A 15,643-nucleotide genomic window follows, 5' to 3' on the forward strand; every position below is an offset into this window, starting at 1 on the left:
CAGGGTGAATGTGATGGGCGAGGAAACAGGAGACGTGAGGTTGAGAGCACTAGATCATGAAGGCCGTGGGTACTACTTTAAGAAATTTAGATTTTTCCTCCCAGGCACTTATTTTAGGCATCATTAAATGTGTCCGAGATTGGTGGTGTGAAAAATGTTGTCATGGAGAAAGTGCTGGCAAAGAGACTAGTTAGGCATTTAGAGATGAGCAAATGAAGTAAGGCAGTGGCTTTGAGATTAGAAAGGGGGGAAGGGGACATTTTGGAGGCAAGAATCTGTGCAACTTGCTGAATAATGCAGAGGTGGAAGGAACATTCCATCACCCTGGGTAGAAATTTAAATGTCGCATTTTATTCCATTTCTAATTCTGACTTATGACCGGGGGAGATAGACCTATATTACCAGAAATGAGGAAGATTCTTAAAGGTATCTTTTCCTTATCATATATTAAAGACTTTAGAAACTTGACTACTTTTAAATTTTCCTTAATTTTTTCTGCTTGTCAGTTATTATCCAGTCGTTCAGTCTTTAGATTTGTTTTCATTTCTTCCTTTGGAAATGGTTGAATAGTCCTCATTTTGGCTTAGTACTCTTATTGTTTCCAAATGAAACTTCCTCCCTGTGCTGTGCTTTGTATTTTAAACTTTTGCATAGTGGAATAATAAAAAAGAATTGAAGATATTGGGCATTTTAGTATCAAGTATTGCATGTTGTCATTACAGGAAGTCATTGTGCCATCTTGAGGTTTCCCGTTGCTAACATTTAGTGGTTTGTCTTTGAACTTCAAAAGTAAGTATAGGTGGGGCACCTGGGTGGCTCAGTTGTTTAAGTATCCAACTCCTGTTGGCTTAGTTCATGATCTCACAGTTTGTGAGTTCGAGCCCTGCCATCGGGCTCTGCACTGTCAGTGTGGAGCCTGCTTGGGATTCTCTCTCTCCCCCGCCTCAAAATAAAATAAATAAAACTTTAAAAAGCTTTCAAAAGTAAACATATGGTAAGTTCTTATAGGAAACAATTAGAAAATGTCAAAAGAAGCACATTCAGAATAATTTTTTTGGTGTAAATTTAGGAGAGAATCCAATCCAGTAAGAGCTTTTGCGTATTTGCATAACGAAACAAGTAATATCTGTCTCCTCCTAATGTTTCCTACTTATTAAAGGGCGTGGCTGGCTATTTTTGTTGGTTTATAGCTCCCTCTAGTAAGATATGTAACAAAGAGGGTGATATAGTAGGACATAGTTATTTTATACATGGATGGAAGAAAATACCAGATTTAACAGAACTCATTTCTAAAATATTAGAGGATAAAACTTGCTTTTGTGCTTAAAAATTTTAAGTATTAAAATAGCCTATTCAAAAACAATTCTTATGATTAAAAATACTTCATTGATATAAAATACTCTGAAAATTTTGGGGCAGTTGGGGGCTCAGTTGGTTAAGCATCCAACTTTGGCTCAGGTCATGATCTCATGGTTTGTAAGTGTGAGCTCCACATCGGGCTCTGCAGAGATAGCGCAAAACCTGCTTGCAATTCTCTCTCTCTCTCTCTCTCTCTCTCTCTCTCTCTCTCTCTCTTTGTCTCATAATAAATAAATAAACTTTAAAGAAAATACTATAAAAATTTTGACAATCAAAAGAGTAAAGCACTCTCACTGATTATTTAAAAGCAAGAATTTGTTAACTTCATTTCTTTTTTTTTTTTTTTAAGTAGTGTATTGTCAAAATGGTTTCCATACAACACCCAGTGCTCTTCCCCACAAGTGCCCTCTTCCATCACCACCACCTCTTTTCCCCCCTCCCCCTTCAACCCTCAGTTCGTTTTCAGTATTCAATAGTCTCTCAAGTTTTGCGTCCCTCTCTCTCCCCAACTCTTTCCCTCTTCCCCTCCCCCTGGTCCTCCATTAGGTTTCTCCTGTTCTCCTCTTAGACCTATGAGTGCAAACATATGGTTTCTGTCCTTCTCTGCCTGGCTTATTTCGCTTAGCATGACACCTGTTAACTTCATTCCTAAGGTAAACTTACTATGAGTCATATTTTTATAAAATCATTTTTATTTTTAAATATTTGAAATTAATTTTTGGGTAAGAAACTTAAACACTTGGAACAAAATCCAAAAGGCACCAGAGTATACAGGGAGAAGAAAGTTGTCACCCCACCCCAGACCACTCCGGTGTTTTCCTTTCTTGTATATTCTTCCAGAGATATTTTTCATTGTTTATTTTTAAATTCCTGAATCAAGACTTTGCCTGCCTACACCTGGATGAATCGCTGCATAAAAATAAAGTCTTAGTCTCAGAACAACCTGGAGAAATAGCTAGTACTGTTCTCCTAGGTGTAGTTTCCAGGCCCATTCTATTCTATTCTCTCTCTCTTAAAGAGTGTCCTTTCCTAGCTTTCTCTCCACTTACAGCAGAGGTATGGAAAGTGGGAGTTGGAAATTGTAATCATCTGTCACTCCTGTTTCACCCTGGGCAATGACAGATAACTTTATGAAAGGATACATGCTAACAAAGCAAATTTCCTCTGAGAAATTCTCCCATAGAAAAACATCCTCTAGTTTGGAGGGCAAAGAAGGGGTCAGGGATGGTCAGCCTTACCATCTTTGTGAATCTACCCCATTTATGCCGGCTGTAACTGTATCTCTTCTAAAACTTTTAATTTTTAGTACTTGGCATTATTTTGTTGACTGCCTTTGGCCACCCTTTAAGTCATAAGATTTTCTCCCAAGCCTTGGGATTTCCTGATTCTAAACTTACAGTTACTAAACTTGGTTTCTTTTCTTGTTTTGAATGCTGTTTAATAGAATGTCATTCCTATGCAGATACTATAAATTACCATCTTATACTGGGGGGAGGGCAGTTCTTTTTATAATTTCCAATATATTTTACTTTATACCAGCCATCTTTTATTCGGTATTGATTCCCAAATTGGGCTAGGAAAGGATTCAGCAATGATTGGGGTTCCTCCAGAAGGTGTGCCAGGCCGCCCTCCACACCGGGCCCTCTTCCGTGTACGCACATAGCCCCTCGTGTTTGAGTTCCTTGTAAGAAAGGCCATCGTTGGACAGCACACAAGCTGCCAGCACCACAGAAAGCCCGGCAGTCCTCCCTTTCTTACAGCGGCACCCTGGCAATATTGGTGCTGACCTCTTGGGTGCCCTCCAGCAGTGCCTTTACGGATGAAATCTTGCATCAGGATCCAGCTGGCCTGCTTCCCTATTTTAACATCCACGAGTTTCTTCTTCACTAGTACAACTGAGGCCATCTTGGAGGCAAAGGTATCTGGTGTCTTCCAGTATTTTTTATTGTGGTGAATACAACATAAAATTTGCCATCTTAGCCATTTTTAAATGTGTAGTTCAGTGGTAATATCGTATAATCCATCACCACTATCATCTCTAGAACTTTTCATCTTGTAACATGCAAACCTATACCCATTAAACAAGAATTCCCCATCCCCCCTCCATATTCTTAGATATCTTAGATTCTTAGATAAAAAATTAAGTGTCTGAGTCTTGCTTTCAGCCCAAGTCATGATTCACTGTGACATCCAGCCCTGCATTGAGCTCTGCTTGGGATTCTGTCTGTCTCTCTCTCTCTCTCTCTGTCCCCACACATGCACACTCTCTTGCTCTCAAAATGAATAAACACTTTTTATGAGAGACTATTGAATGCGGAAAACGAACTGAGGGTTGAGGGGGGAAAGGAGGTGGTGATGGTCATGGAGGAGGGCACTTGTGGGGAAGAGCACAGGTGTTATATGGAAACCAATTTGACAATAAACGAGTTAAAAAAACAATTTGAAAAAAATACATTTTTTAAAAGTATTTTAAGATCAATATTTCAAGTGATACAAAATCTATTATTTTTATACCTAGTCGAGATTATAATTTGAAACTATATATAGATCTTTATTATGCAGCAAAGGTCATGATTGGCATTCAAGCCCCTGGAGTTGAGACAAGGGGCACAGAACCTGTAGCCTTTGATTCATATTTTTAAAATGAAGAACCATAGCCTCAATACACCCCTCAGCTGTGTGAATTCTTTTTTTTTTTAAATATTTTTATTTATTTTTAAACTTTACGTATTTTGAGAGAGATCGAGCGAGCAGAGGAGGGATAGAGAGAGAGAGAGGGAGATAGAGAATCCCATGCAGGCTCTGTGCTGACACAGGGCCAAACTCAGCAACCATGAGATCAGGACCTGAGCCAAAATCATGAGTCAGACGCTCAACTGACTGAGCCACCCAGACACCCCTGTGCAAATTCTGTTAGTGGGTTGGAGATGGTGTTTGATAATTATGGAATACATGGAAATCTGCAGAGTGGTACTAGCTGACCTCTGCCTTCATGACCCAATAAAAAGGAAGTTTCCCCACTAATAGAAGTAGGAGCTCCCCAGGTTTGCAAGTTTCTTTGGATGCTAAAATTCTGCCTTTAGATTTTTATTACTTTAATAATTTGAAGTGGGAATTCTCTGTAAACCTTAAGGTTTGGGAAGAATTTGGGATAAAGAAGGGGATGAAATACAGATTCAGAATTTTGGAAACCCCTACCTTATTTTATGGATGCAGGACTTGGCGGTTGAGTGAAGTGACATGTTCAAGATAATGTTACTTATGGCTGATCTAGGCTTAAAACTGTGTTTCTGACTCTCAGTCCAGTGTCCGTTTATGCAATTCTGGGGTGAGGGAGTTCACCAGAATTTCACTTGATTTTCCCCAGAGCAGGGTTTGGACAAGATGAGAGACCTCACAGTCTCTTAGTGATTTGAAGCTGCTTGTCAAGAAATAAGTTGCTACCTGTCTTTGTTTTTTAAATCTTTCATTGAATTAGGAAAAGTTTTTTGAAGTTAAAAGAAACTCTGGAATGTGTCATGCGCTTTCGTATTATTTTGACCAAGAGCTGTGCTGATCTTTTGTGTGGTGTTCCAGTTTTAGCTTGCTCACCCCTGAAGCCAGTCATGTGCATGGTCAGTGTTTCCGACATGTTTAGGACCATTATATTGAAAATTCAAACTAGATGTATTTAGCTGCTGTTTTTTTTTTCTTTTGGAAAAGAACATATTTAAATGAGAAACAGTTCCACACTGCAAAGAAAAGGGAAAGTTTTAGGTCATTTGTTTGAGTAAAATAGATTATAGGATTTATGGCCCCAATTTTCCATTATTTTCAACTAAGTGGGCATGAGGCACAGTGTTTGGTTTGAGGCAAATTATGTTCAGAGACTAAGATGGTCTTTGCCAATAATTTAACACAGGTTCACTGCAGGAATTATACTTTATAGTAATATTTTACAACAGTAGCATACAGGACAATGTCTCTTAATTAGCCAGTAAAGAAATAACATACTCCAAACCAATGATAGATCAGTTACACTATTCAGACAAAGGGGAAACAAAAGAGAGAGAGTCCAGATGTAGTTGAGGTGTACCTTTCTATGAGTTGGTTCTTGGTAGAGTCCGCCCTTTCAACAAAACCTTGGGTATCAGTTGCTGGCTCAGGTCCTCATTTTTGGGGCATATGGCTGGTGGGCAATGACACCAGTATTGGTGGCAAAGTGGATTGCTCTGAACGTCATTACCCCATGGACCATTATATGACTTACACCACTGCCTCTAAGGAGTAGCCTTGCCAAGGTAGGGACAGATAGCCCTTCTCTTCCTGGACTGCTGCATTGGCTTAACACAACTGCTGGCTGACCCACGAGTAGCCTGGCAGGAGCAAGTGTCTCAGGATCTTCAGAGAGCTATTTAGATCAGCAAAGAGCAGCCTTGCCCATACCGAACATTCTTAGCGAGTCCTCACAGATTCTTGGTATTTGAAGTTTAAATGTCCGTTACATCATAGCCATTCTCCCATATGTTCTCATCCGTAAGTCCCCAGCGGCACCCTCAACAGTTGAACTGTGGAATGCTTATCAACAAGAGATGTCCATGACAGCATCCTGATGCAGATTCCTCAATATAACCAAATTCACCCTTAGATCAAAACAACTTCACTTAAGTCCTAAACAAAGTGGATCTGAAATCCTAACAAACCAATACACAACACAATGAAGGAAGAAATCTGTCTATAGGAAGTGTTAGTGTTTTCATCTAATATGGTGATTAAACTCATTTACCAAAGCTTTTAGCCTTTAAGAATGCATTTTATCTATGTTGCATCATACCAAGGACTTTGAATAGAATTTATTAGATTTGTTTTGATTTTCTTTTCCATATTTTGCTCTGACATTTGGTTTCATGATAGTTTTAGAAGGTAATTTTCAAGATAGTTTGGTCTTTTCAAAATAATGCCTTCCTTCTGAGGAACTAAAAATGTTCATTACTATGGTTGGGGTCTAAATAAAATATGATTGCTTTTGACTTTACTATGAGTATAAAAGCTGTTCTTCAATCTATTTTTAAATCAATTTTAATTGGAATAGATACAGGGTCAAGGAAGTTACCCAAGAATTTTGAATTAATTGTTTTAATAAGTTGATTTAAACTGCTTGGATACTAGCTGTGTTTCATGGTGACAAAATTTGTGATTTTTTGTTAGTTTTAAGATTCCATCCAAGTAGAATCAAAATGGTTATTGAATTTCTTGGTCTGACTTGTTTCACTTAGCATAATATCCCCTGGGTCCATCCATGTTGTCTCAAGTAGTAAATGGTGCCAACATTTGTATTTAAAATCAGTTTTTATAAAAACCATGTAATATTTAAGTTAATGGTAAATTTTTAAAAAACTTTCTATTGGTACTTTTCCCTGAGATTTTCGTCTATAGACAATAAAACATTGATTAATAGAAACTTCAATTACCTGAAATTCCTTGGGTCCTCCAATGAGAGAAGACCAAATGATTAAGAATACAAATGGGTTGGGGCGTCTGGGTGGCTCAGTCGGCTAAATGTTCCACTTCAGCTCAGGTCATGATCTTGTGATTCATGAGTTCGGGTCCCTCGAGGGGCTCTGTGCCTTCTTCAGATTCTGTGTCTGTCTGTCTGTCTGTCTTTCTCTCTCTCTCTGCCTCTCCCCCTCCCCTGCTCGTGCCCTGTCTCTCTCTCCAACTCTCTCTCAAAAAATAAACAATAAAAAAAATTAAAAAGAAATATAAATGGGGTTCAGGGTTGTACTGGAAGCAGTAACTCTTAGGTGGGTCCTAAAGTTAATGCACATCGACTCATATCTTCTATAGTCTTCTGTACTTGGAACCAATATTTGGAATAAAGGCCCTAATAAAATCTTGCCCAATTCTTGAGCAATAAAGATAAATATGTTCATGAAAATATGTGAAACCAAACATTGGAGAGATGGCTTTTAAGGTCTGGGGGAATGTTTATGGGAGAAAAGGTTATATTTGGCTTATTACTGTAAGAATTAACATTTAATTGCTATTTCTGATCAGAATAATTACATGGATTTTCCCCAAAGTGTGTTTCTTTGCACACTATCTTTTCTTCTAAGGTTTAGTTGTAAGGGTTTGGGGCTTCTGTTCAGGCATGGTGTTGGTACAGGTGGATGCCTTATGTACACACGACCTGCATGGTCTCATTTGAAGTCTCCTAGGAGGGCCCTAGAATACTGCTGTCCTCTCCCCCAAATACTTGTGTAATTTCAAATTTTCAAGTATCTGTGCTATTAAAAACTGAATATATAACATTTAAAAAGTTATATTAAACAATTAATATAACTGGCCTTTGAAATTTTTTTTTCCAAAGTTAATTTATTTTGAGAGAGGAAGTGTGAGCCAGGGAGGGGCAGAGAGAGACTGAGAGAGAAAGAGAGAATCCCAAGCAGGCTCCACACTGCCAGCACAGAGCCAGACATGGGGCTTGAACCCACAAACTGTGAGATTATGACTTGAGCCAGAATCAAGAGTAGGATGCTTAACTGACCAAGAGACCCAGGTGTCCTGAAAACCTTTGAAATCTTATGTGTATTGTTACACTATAGCACATTTCAATTCACATTACCCCCTTGCAGATATTCCATAATTACATGTAACTGGTGGCTACCAAATTGGACAGCACAGCACTAGAATGTCTTTCTCTTTTGTCCCACATTAGTGTTGAAGGTTTTTCCAATAGAAGTTTATTTGGAGGTACTGAAGCTGTCTCTGTGTATACTCTTCTATAATCTAATGGAAACTGGAACACTTCCAAGATAAAAAATAAACCATGTTGGTCCTTAGTTTTAGCCATTTTCCCCCTTTATAATGTGATGACCAAAAGCTAGTACTGATAAAGAAATGCAGATGTTACTGAATGCGAACTTTAGAGGACAGGTTCAGTTGGTTGAGCTTAAGTGAGGCAAGCTGAAATAGGGAGGGAGGAGTTGGGGTAGGGTAGTACAAATAAGACAGATCTGACTTAGAATCCTGCTGGCCTTGAACCTTTTTACTTTATTCATATATGGAATTGGGATAAAAGTACCCATCTCTCTGTGAGAAAAGGAAAGAGGAAGGAGGCACGCCTAGAATGAATATTGTAATATATTAAAGAAACTTAGCCAGTTTACCAAATTGACTTAAGATTCAGTGTTTGTTCAGAACAAACTAGTTTCTAAGCTGTTGTGGTTAATTGAGATTTTAATTCAGGACCATTATCTGTAAGTTTCAGGAAGTAATGCTGTGAAATAGTCCATCCTCTACATTTAAATACTAAGAAATGAATTTTGCCATTTTTATTTCCATATATTTACCCTATTAATCAGTAGACATAGCATCTATAAATATTTCTAAATTTCAGTTATTTAAGAGAAAGACCTTAGTTATTAAAGATACTTTTTATTTTTTCCTAGATATGATACAACTGCTATCACAGGAGTTATTGCAGTTTTGGAGTTTAAATATGTTTTGCATCTACTTTGGAAAGCTGACCTGCAGAGTTCTAGGTTAGAGATGATTGTAAACTTGGAACTAAGGAAAACTTCTAAATGGAAGAAAACTACCACTTGGTGACGAAGCTTTATATGATATTGTTCTTATTCAGGCATTACCATCAATCCATATTTTTAGGTAGAATGGGACTTTTTATGACATTAGCTGTATGGTGTGTTCTCAGTCTGTTAAGGAGGAGGCAGTTTTTAAATTATACATATATTTCTGATTTGCTCTGCATTTTGAGAAATTTACTTTATTTGGAAATTTGAAACATCACTGAAATGTGGGAAAGCCTGGTGAGTTCTGAACAGATGATTAGATTAGATGTGAGCTCTTCAAAGCTTTATACTCACCCAGAGTGTAGGCCACATCTGTAGTGATATTCTTGAAATCGGTCACATTTGGAAATCCAGTTCTTTGCCAACAGCATCTGGTTGCACTTTACATTACATACTTTGAAAGTACTTTTTTAATTGCAGAAAAGCAAACCATATGACAGAGACTTTTCTTACCTGATTGAAAGTTGTTTACAGTTATAGCTGAACTTTAAACAAACTTAACTGAAGGCATAATTGCCCAGATGCATGAATTATCACGATACTTCAACAAGAAAGGATTCTTACAGTTATCAACTTTTAAAAATTGTTCAGACTTTTACATTATTCTGGTGACCCCTAACAGAGGTCTTATTTACTAAAAGTTCTTTCAGGTTTCTGGAATTTTAAAGGTGCTGACCTGACTGAAATGCACTCTCCTAATGGACAGTCAAGAAGTGGTGTTGATTGATGTGATTGGCATTCCTCTACCAACGTCTCGCAGCTCAGGCCAGCTGTTACTAGTTATATGCCCTGTTTGTGTTTGTCATAACTGTGAGCTTTTGATATCCAGGTATCTTATTATAGTAATCGAGGGTTGGACAACCTAGAGAGGATTTGTGAAATAATTTTAAGTGGCATGGAGCTAAGCTAACTTGTGAACTAAACAAAACATGTCTTTGGTTTCCTTAAGATTCCCTTCATGACGACCCCGTTTTAGTTTTTCCTCTTCTCAGCTTCCCAGGTGGCTAATTTGTGTCATACAATCCCTATTGAAATGTCCTCTGATTAGTTCACTGCTTTCCCAGAGATGTTTACATTTCAAAAGCGAGGTCTTCTAAGGAGGCTTTTAGGGTCTTTAGGAGGATTGTAGAGCAACAAGTATTAGCGCAGACTCTTTGGCTTGGGCCCAGACTTGACACAAGGATTGTAGAGCCCCCACCTTTGGTATAGTATCCACTAGCTGCGTGTAGCTGTTGACCACCTGAAATGTTACTCAATTTCATTGTGGTGTTAAATGTAAAATACTAAATTTCTAAGACTTAATACAAGGGAAAAAATGTAGGGACCCCTGGGTGGCTCAGGCAGTTAAGCGCCCAGCTCTTAATTTGAGCTCAGGCCATGATCTCAGGATTCACAGGATACAGCCTGCATCAGGCTCAGTACTGAGAGCACAGAGCCTGCTGGGAAATCTCTGCCCCTCCCCCTGCGTGCACGCATGTTTGCGGGCTCTTGCTCTCTCAAACAAGTAAACTTAAAAAAAAAAAAAAGGAAACGAATGTAAAATAAGTCAATTTCTAAGGTTTATGTTGAAATGATATTTTGTTATATTGTTAAATGAAATATATTAAAATTAATTTCATCTGTTTTACTTTTCAGTGTGGCTACTAGAAAATTTGAAAACAGCTGTGGTTCACATTATGTTTAATACTGGAAAATACTGTTACAAAGATAAGAGAATTTATGTTATATACTTGTAGCGGGTCAGGAAGATACTCCCCCAGAATTCCTTAGCTACAGCTATTCTGTCCGACTCGGCTGTGCCACTTTGTGTTACAATGCTGTTTTGAGAGCTATTGCCTATAAGCAGCCACTCGTTCTCCTTTTAGTCCCAGTTTATGAGATCTGTTCTTTTAAATGTTTATGTATTTATTTTGAGAGAGAGTGTGAGCAAGAATGAGCAGGGCAGGGGCAAGAGAGAGGGATAGAGAATCCCAAGCAGGCTCTGTGCTGTCAGCGCAGAGCCAGATGCAGGGCTGGATCCCATGAACACTGTGATCATGACCTGAGCTGAAATCAAGAGTCGGACAGTCAACTGACGGAGCCACCCAGGTGCCCCGAGATCTAATTTTTTTGAAGTTACTCTGCCTTCTACCTCTAGTGGTGGCTAACTCCTGAGCCGGCTGCTTCTGGAAGAGAGATGATTTTTAAACTATTTTTCATAGCTACTGTTAATTCGGTACCTGCTATAAACCAGATACTGTGCCAGGTACTTCACATAAAGTCTTGACTCCTCACATCAGTTCTGGGAGATTGATATTATAAACTGAAGAAAGAGATTCAGATACATCATGACTTTGCCCTGGGTCAGCTGTTCTGGCTGCTTCTCGAGCCATTGCTCTCCCTGCTGTATTATGCCCTCATTGTGTTTTCCACGAACTGTGTCCTTTAGCTTGCAATGGAGTGCTTTATATAAAGGAGTCTCTTGCCAAATGCTATTAGCTGATACTTTTTTTTTTCCTCGGTTCACAACTTCAGTGCCCCCATTCTGGCCAGGCCACCCCTTTTTTTTTTTTTTTTTTGGTGCTGGTACCTAGTGAGTGGCCCAAACATTAATTAAGAGACATAAGCTTATTGACAGCCTGTTGAGCAAGATAGATAATCTAAAAGCCTCGTGTAAAATAGCATCTCCCACCTTGAAAATCAGTCAGCAAAGAATGTTTCGGATGCCTTCAAGAAGAAATACAGAAGAGTCTTCTCCTCTAAATGCTCGGTATATCAAATCTTAGATTTAGAAGACTGACCATACAAGGAAAGGGCTTTTTATAGACCAAGAAGGTTGAAGTAAAATAATGGGATAGAATAAGCGTATTGAGCTGGATAAGTCTTGAGTAATCCTAGGTCATCTCTTAATGGCTATGTCCTTGACATTGTTGCATTAAGAATGAGAGCATGGGCGAATAGTCCATGTGATTGCATGTTAGTGTGTAAGTTAGAGTAAGTGTGATCATAATTCACAGGTGCTTTGGATGGCTGGGTGCTGCCTTTACTCACTGCTGCTTTCGTTCAGGTTCAAGCAAGTGGTGGTGACTTTGGGAAGATAAGGAGAGCAAAGGAAGAACACAGAGGTTCAAGGGTTCAAGGAGTAAAACCAGACTGGAGGTGAGCTGCAGGGAAGTTTGGACAAGTTCAAATTCAAAGCCTTTTTATACATATACATACATATTATATATTTATGTTATTAAAAGCTATGTAAGCTATAAAATACTATTATTTCAGGAAAGAAACTAAAATTCTGAGAAGAAAATAAAATTTCTAACTAGATAGTGTGGATTTCATTTTCCCAGGTCTACCATTTCCGTAACTGGATAACCATAAGAAATTATAGAATGTGAGATAATCATTGTTGTTCTACCTCTCTGACTCTCCTTCATGATCTATTAAGATCATAATGAATTTGAAAACCTTTACTGTTTGCTCATATGCTCTATATGTTGTTACTGTTTTCTGCTGTTATTTGCTTCATCTGAAGCATTGCTCACCTGAAACTTCTTTGAGAGGAAAAAATCTGTACCTGAGAATACCCACGTGATTAAGGGAAGTTAGAGTTAAATGGCCAATTTAAATAGGGCTAATTTGGCTCTCATCCCTAGGCTTTATCAAAGAGACAGTGGCAGCCTTGTGAGTGAAGGGAATGTGGACCTAATTGCTTATTTAATTTAATCATTCATCCCTTTAACCTCTTTTAAAACTTGACTTTGTAGGTTGATTATATAATGTGTGAGCATGCAAGCACACACAGTGTTTCTCTAAAGTGAAAAGCCCTATTGAATGACTGTTAAAAAAAAAAAAGATTTTGATATATTCATAGTAATAAACCTGGTTTGCATTTCTTTGAGGCTCATGGTCTTCAACTTCCGATCAAGTTAGAAAAGGTTGCTATAACTACCAGATGGCAGTCTTTTCTAATCCAGTGTTAGATGCCAACGGACTAATAGAGAATAAATGTAGGCAGAATTCAAGCACAGAATTTGAAGTATTATTTAAACTGCTCAGCTGGCAGATTTAGCATAAAGAGGCTAAGTTGAACATATTCGTGTTACTATACAATTGTTTGGTTCTCAGGGCAATTCTAGAATGCATTTGTAATTTGTATTCTATGTAAAATCCTGGGTACAGGGATGTTTTGCCAAATGCCAGCTTGAAATTTACTTGGGATCCATCCAGCTGGCCAGATCAGTTGTGTACGAATCAGATGAGCCCATTTCTGGGGAATGGGATTTCATAGTAGCAGCAGGGTTCTTGCAGCATAGTTAAAAATAAGTTAATTTTTAAATTTAAAATTTGCATATGCTATAGCATACAGTATAAACACTCTCACATATAATATAAACACTTTATACATTTTTGTAAATAATAAAGAGCAGTGACAGTAACTTCATTGTATTGTACTAATTTGTTTTTCATTTCTGTTTTGAGCTCCTGGGATCATAACTTGCTTCCCCCTTACTTTCTGTGAACAAGAAATATCCTGAAGTGCAGATGAATATGCCTAATATCTTCAGGCGACTTTCTGTGTGAATGAACTCAAAACTAACGCTTTGTTTAAGGTAGGCAGGTAAATAGGCTCAAAGACCACATGGCACAGATGACCAGGAATTCAAACATCTTAGGAGAGTAGATCTGAAAGACTACTGTGGATTCTTTTTAACCTCAAAATTAACCCCGTATAAGTATAATACATTTTCATTTTCATATTAGAAACCTCATTTCCCCAGGTAACATTTCCCACACTGTGTTCTGTAGTTCTAAGAGATTACTCAGGAAAAATAATTTCAAATATGTTTGGAAAACTTTAGAACTACTTTCTTAGCCCTCTCTCTTAAAGGTTCATCGTACTGCATGTTAGCATAGCAAAGACTGAGAAATATTGCCAGGTACTCAGTTTACCTTTAAATAACAAAACAAAATCTCAGTGTATCTCGAATTAAATGTCACAGACCAGGGAAATTAATCACTCTCTGTGATAAAATGTATTAATATCCTGTGGAACTCTTATTTCTTAAGACATAGCTGGGGAAAGGGCACCTGGTGGCTCAGTCGGTGAAGCGTCCAACTTCGATTCAGGTCATGATCTCACAGATCTTGTGGTTTGTGAGTTTGAGCCCCTTGTTGGGCTCTGTGCTGACAGCTTAGAGTCTGGAGCCTGCTTCGGATTCTGTGTCCCCCTCTCTCTTCCCCTTCCCCTCCCTCTTACCCCTTCTCTCAAAAACAAATAACCATTAAAAAAAAAAAAAGTTGGGTAAAACAAAACCCTTAAGTAATGTGCTGGCAGATTTATAATTTATTTTTGTGATTACTCTTTTTTTTAACAAAAAAAACCACGGTTAAATTTTATTTGACAGTTACAGGTATCTCAGGCTTGGGGACATAATGCTTAGGTTTATACGTTTTGTTTTAATATCAGTATTGTAAAGCAGCTCTACAGAGAAATGTTCGTTTCCTCAGGATATGTCTTTAAATTGATATTACCATTATCTTTTGGGGGCATTTTGATGCTTTTGTAAATGTAACTTTAAAAATTTACATTTACTTTTGATAGGCCAGATAATTTCTCTGCAAGCTATTTTCTTTTTTAAGTTTATTTATTTCAGAGAAACAGAGATGGTGCGAGCAGGGGAGGGGCAGAGAGAGAGGAAGAGAGGGAGTCCCAAACAAAGCTCTCCGACTGGGGCTGACATCATGACTAAGCCAAAGCCAAGAGCTTGGATGCTTGACCTACTGAGCTAGCCAGGCCCCCCATCTACAAGCTCTTTTCTAATTTAAATTATATATATATTTAAGAGTAAAATGTCATTGTTTTAAGCTCAACAATTAGGTAAAGAGATATTTTAGTAGCAATTAAACTAGTCTGTTTTCATTTGAACTGGAAGGAAAACCAGATATTTCAGTAACGCAAGATACTGCCGTGTAATTAGCTGTGTGAAATGAGAGTTTGAGGCTGTCACCTAAGACGACACTGGCACTCTGAGGATAAACAAATTACTTAATCTGTACCAAAGTCTCCTGGTTCTGTTCTCTGACGTAAATATACATCATGGTTTTAAGCACTTTTTTGCTTTCCATGAATTCCTTAAAAATGATATCTGAGCATGTTTTTTTAAAAAAATGTTACAGCTAAATGTGGATCTTGGATCATCCCTACGTTGAAAAATTAGAAAGTTGTGTCATATTGTGAGTAATAGAGAATACTAAATGTATTCACCCTTCTAATTGTAAGCCAGTGCATAAATTCAGTTCAACCAAAAAAGCTTAGCCAGCCATCTTTCAGGTTTGGGGACATGTAATGTATAAATGGAGTCTCTTACCAGAAGAAGTTCTCTTACCATTAACTGCCAAACCAAACCATGAGATAATATTTTATTTTCAGTTGTATTTGGAAGACCATGTATCTGTTAGCTTTGGCTTGCCATCTGCTGAATACCTAAAAATGGCATGTTTAATGCTAAGTAGTATTTATGACTAGACCATCAAACCCCCAATGGATTTTGAGGGAGGGATTCTTTCATACTGAAATATAAAATAAACATTTTGTTCCTTGTGTGTTACGTTAGTATAAGAGCCTTACACTTACTCTCTTGGTAATTCTCTCACCCAGAGGGTTTTCTTTCTTCAAGTGAGTCCATCCACTCATCGCTCCCTTGATGCTAATAACTCTTCTTGGTTGATATTCCCTT

General features: G+C 38.0%; 1 protein-coding gene across 6 annotated transcripts in view; it reads left to right on the top strand.

Moving 5' to 3' along the window:
- The window catches only part of ADD3 (adducin 3), a 118,034-nt gene that overhangs the window by 15,567 nt on the left and 86,824 nt on the right, over window positions 1–15,643 (top strand). For 2 of the 6 annotated variants that reach the window (XM_029932556.1, XM_029932558.1), the window contains one exon: window positions 11,977–12,068. The exons of the other annotated variants lie outside the window; for them this stretch is intronic. The gene's annotated coding sequence lies outside the window, so the exon portion shown is untranslated. The remainder of the gene's footprint in view (window positions 1–11,976; window positions 12,069–15,643) is intronic. 6 annotated transcript variants of the gene reach the window in all.

The sequence above is a fragment of the Suricata suricatta genome, chromosome 2 (assembly GCF_006229205.1).
Source record: "Suricata suricatta isolate VVHF042 chromosome 2, meerkat_22Aug2017_6uvM2_HiC, whole genome shotgun sequence".
Classification (NCBI taxonomy): Eukaryota; Metazoa; Chordata; class Mammalia; order Carnivora; family Herpestidae; genus Suricata; species Suricata suricatta.